Raw genomic sequence first — 3567 nt, 5'->3', positions numbered from 1 at the left:
AATAAGGTAGTTTTTAATTATGAATATACCAACATCCACAGTTTACAATCAAATATTTAAGTATTTATTTTAGTTAGAAATAATGTTCTACTATGCTTTTGTTTACCATACCTTTTAAAAACAGTACCAAACTAGGTAGAATACCATTGAATTACAATTTATAAAAGCGCTATACATACTTGTTTAGAGTTATTATACTATTAAATAGAACAAGCAAATCATATTTGAAAAAATACCTTTGCAAAACCTTCTTCATTGTCGAGTACGATATTAGTTATATGTTTCATAGCAATCGCCTCCATTGATGCATTCTCTCTCATGTATGGCAATTTCTTCTTGTGGTGCCAGGTTTCCTGATTAATCAAATATATTAAAACACTTAAAAATTAACTAAAAATCACTAATAATAAACAATTTAAAGAATTTTCTTCTTGTAGTGTCATGTTTCCTGTATAACTGTTTCAACTTAAAACAACTCTTTTATTAATATTTATTTTAGTTAAACATTTATAGAACTGAAAAGTTTTTAAGATTATTAACTGTATGTATTTAATTGTGTGTTGAATATATATTCTATAAATTATTTTACTTTTGTTTTTGCGATACTAAGTTTCCTGTTATGTAAATTAAACATACTTTCTAAAAAACTTTAATTTAAATTTTATAACAGTAGGTTTTGTTATTAATTACTTTCTCCCAACTAAATTTAGAATAGTTATACAGCTATAAATAAACATTCAAGTACAAAAAAGTGCACATCGCAATGAAGATATGTACATTAAACATAAATAAATATGTAATTCCTTACATAATAAAATAAACTATATAAAACATTTCTTACTTTTCGCAATAAAATAACTTTGTTTGGTGTTTATTTATGCTTAATATAACTTTTCATTTAAAAAACATCACACTTCTTAAACTAAAGTTTTTTTTTCTATCAATGTAAAGACTATTGCCAAACTGTTTTCTTTCATATATAAAAAGTGATTAAAATAAAGGAAGAACAGTCCACTTTTATAAATGTAAATTTGCACAATTTTGTTTATAGATCAAACAAACACTGGTATGTTTTCGGTTTTAGAAAACCTTTATTGGAAAAGTCTCTGCAGATAAAATTTAAAGATGCATCATACATTGTTGACTACACCAACTTCAGGTCTTTATAATAAGAAGAAATTATATAATAAAAAATATTTTTTTTTAATTTTTTAAATTGTACAGGGTGCGTTCAAGATGTGAATTTGATGTAAAACTATTTAGAATTTATAAAAAAAAAACAAGTAAAAGTTTAAATTATAACAGTAGATACTTAAATTTCATACATTGTATTAGAGTTCAATGAAAAATATGTATTTTCAAAATATCAACATATCATTGGTGTTTCTAATATATGAAAAGTGATTAGAATAAAAGAAGAATAGTTTACTTTTATAAATTTAAATTAGCAAAATTTTGTTTATAGAACAAGTAAACACTGGTATGTTTCTAATATAACAACACAAACTTTTTCAAGGTCTTCATGGAGCTTGCTCTTTGTAATTGAGTCGGTGTTGCACAACTTGCTGATGGCGCTGTCAATTCTGTTCATGACGTCTCCCGTCAGCGCCCTGTGCATTCCCTCCGTTTCTCTCATCTAATGAAAGATGTTATCAAGTTGAAAATGTTGAAAACTAAAATTACAAATATAGAAAACATTCACAATGTCTGTCAGTACATTATAGTAAAATATATAGTTTAAAAAAATATATCTGATCATATTTGTTTTTATTATCATTACAAAAATATTGTACATTTTTAAGGATAATAAATATTTAAGTCTCCGTTTCTCTCATCTAAAGAAAGATCTTATCAAGTTGAAAATGTTGAAAACTAAACTAGAAAAAAATAACATGCAACAAAATAATACTGTTATACAACAGTGAGTTATTTAAAAGTTTTGCGTTCCCTCTTAAGGCATGTATGGATGATGAATGCTTGTTGTATAAAAAATCTAACGACAGAGATAGAGAGACTCTTCAGAATGTCTGTCAGTATATAGTAAAATAGCGCATTAAACTTTTTTTTATTCATTATATAAAAATGTAAATAAAAGTTTTAGTTACATTGAAAATTATGCTTTTTGCTTACTTACACAACGGTATACAAGTACATGTACTCACTACTGTAAAGTTTTATATAACTTAAAATAACTACAAACTGATAATAAAATTCTCGGAAACAAAAACAAAATATTTTTTTTTTTAATTTTGTAGTTTATTAAAATTGAATTACAAGAACATTTTCTTAATATTAATTTTATTAAACAAATAAAAATACTACAAATAGTAAATTTTAGTTGTAGTGTTGTGCCTAAATGACAAAAATTTAAGCACTTTAAGCTATTATCCCAAACATGTTTTTAACATACCTTAAATAGTTATGTTAATGGATAAGTTTTAGCAAATAAACCAATATAAATGTACTAATAATCATTCTATACTTTAAATTACTCATAAATACGTTTTTTGTTTGAAAAATATTTCTACCTAAAGAAGGTTAAATTTTAACACAAATTAAACTATAAAAAAGCTTTATAATTTACAACCAGAACATATAAACTTTTTTTTTGTCTGTTTACACATAAATGAAAATATTTATAGTCTATGTTTAGTTGTTAACGCTTTTCGAACTTCACTTAAGTCTTTTTTGTACTGTGCTCTTGTAGGAACAAGTTTAATTAAAACAAAAAAATAATAAATTCAAAACCACTTTTAAAAACTTAAGAATAGGAAATCTAAAAAAGATTTAAAAAAAGGTCTGATCATTGTTATCAAAAACATTGTACATTTTTTAGAACAACAAATACTTAAGCCTAAATAGAGACATGCATTAAAACATACAAATGTTAAAATAAATTAATATACAAGAACAATACTAGCTTTTTACTGTATTAGATATTAAAAACAATTAAAAGAGGAAAAAATGTGTCAGCTCAAAAAATAAACTGTTGTATATCAGTTAAAAAACTAGTTACCTTTTGGGCTATCTCTTTTTTTATATCTTCATTATTCTCAGCAGAAAAGGTTGAAGCTTCAGAATTTATTAAAACTTGGGTTTTACTGGTTTTACTATCAAACGACTTAGATGTAGGGTATTTTAAGGCAGGTAGCTTCTAAATATTTATAAAAAAAGTTAGACTTTGAACTAAATACTAATGTTTTATACTTTTAAACTTAAACATATAAACTTTTTTTTTGAAAAATATACTAAGTAGAAAAAAACACTTTTTAGTGAATAACTAAGAAAAAAAATTAAAAAATAAAATAAAAAATATATATATAGTGTTTTGAACATATTAAATTTAAGATTCACTCACTTTTAAATTTCAAGCTTTATTGTTTTTATTTTAAAAAATCATGACTTTTTAAAAAAGAATCAATTTATGCAAATCAATTTTATAATAAATAAAACCATTTTATCTTCTTGTTAATATTATTAGAAGGACATTTTATAACATGGTTTTGTTTTGCAAATTTTAAACTAAACTACTAGTTATTTCAACCACTTTGAAAACCCAAAGTAATT

The 3567-nt window shown here is 23.5% G+C and overlaps 1 long non-coding RNA gene across 1 annotated transcript; it reads right to left on the bottom strand.

The window, feature by feature from the left end:
• Positions 1–236: 236 nt before the first annotated feature.
• LOC145847901 (uncharacterized) lies at positions 237–3148 on the bottom strand (the record flags this gene model as incomplete). Its single annotated transcript, XR_014371592.1, has 3 exons — positions 3017–3148; positions 1508–1636; positions 237–353 (listed from the first exon to the last, which is right to left on the bottom strand). It is a non-coding gene; the product is annotated as an uncharacterized LOC145847901 (long non-coding RNA).
• Between the last annotated feature and the right edge of the window lie 419 nt (positions 3149–3567).

Source organism: Thalia democratica, unplaced genomic scaffold (genome assembly GCF_965202585.1).
Source record: "Thalia democratica unplaced genomic scaffold, ktThaDemo2.hap1.1 HAP1_SCAFFOLD_1150, whole genome shotgun sequence".
Lineage (NCBI taxonomy): Eukaryota > Metazoa > Chordata > Thaliacea > Salpida > Salpidae > Thalia > Thalia democratica.
The sequence above is the reverse complement of the archived record's forward strand: the minus strand, read 5'-3'. Positions and strand labels throughout refer to the sequence as shown.